The following is a 1,135-nucleotide window of genomic DNA, read 5'->3' on the forward strand; positions in this document are numbered from 1 at the left end:
ACATATATCTTTTAATTGATTACGTCATGTTCACTATTTTCTGTTATTATATCATTGCATCCTTCTCTTCCACCTTCTCCTCCTCTTCCACCTCATCCTCCTCTTCCCCCTCCTCCTCCTCTTCCACCTCCTCTTCCTCTTCCCCCTCTTCCTCCTCTTCCACCTCCCCCTCCTCTTCTACCTCTTCCTCCTCTTCCACCTCCTTCTCCTCTTCCACCTCCTCCTCCTCTTCAACCTATTCCACCTCCTCCTCCTCTTCAACCTATTCCACCTCCACCTCCTCTTCCACCTCTTCCACCTCTTCCACCTCCTCCTCCTCTTTTAGTATTACTACTGATGTCGTTACTATATTTTCCTCTTGTCAACAGCAGCGTCATGATCAGTACCATTTAAACTACTGTTCTTATTGTTATCACATTATCAACATCTTTATCATTGTCGTTCTTATTCTTAATATTATCGTTCTTATAATCTGTATAATTGATTTGATATTGCATTATCATCAATATCAATATCATCATTATCTTTGTTAATTCCATCATCATTATCATCATCACTATCATTATCACATCATCATCATCATCGTCGTCCTCCTCCTTATGAACATTATCACCAACATAATCATAGCTATATTGTCTTACATGGCTAAACGTTTACCAGTTTTATTAAGTTTTATATCTCTTCGTCACTGCCTGAGATTTGTATGAAAACCGCTACCTATGAGTTACAACACAGACAGACATTAGATCTTAGAAGGAATCATAAAATCTTATTCAGTAAATTTCTGAATTAAAGAAGATTCGTTTCGCTGCGACTCAACTGGCCTTATGCGTCGCTGTTCCTGCAAAATGCCTTAACGCCTTGCTCTGGACGCACTGATCTCGTGGTTGTTAATCAGACGAGTTGTGTGGGTCTTTTTGTCTGTTTTATTGCCAATTTCTTTCTCTCTGTCTGTCTGTCTGTCTCTGTCTCTCTCTCTCTCTCTCTCTCTCTCTCTCTCTCTCTCTCTCTCTCTCTCTCTCTCTCTCTCTCTCTCTCTCTCTCTCTCTCTCTCCCCCTCCCTCCCTCCTCTCTTCCTTCTCCTCCCTCCTCTCCTCTCCCTCTCTCCTCTCCCCTCCCTCCCTCCTCCCTCCCC

This window comes from Penaeus vannamei, chromosome 11 (genome assembly GCF_042767895.1).
Source record: "Penaeus vannamei isolate JL-2024 chromosome 11, ASM4276789v1, whole genome shotgun sequence".
NCBI classification, from domain to species: domain Eukaryota; kingdom Metazoa; phylum Arthropoda; class Malacostraca; order Decapoda; family Penaeidae; genus Penaeus; species Penaeus vannamei.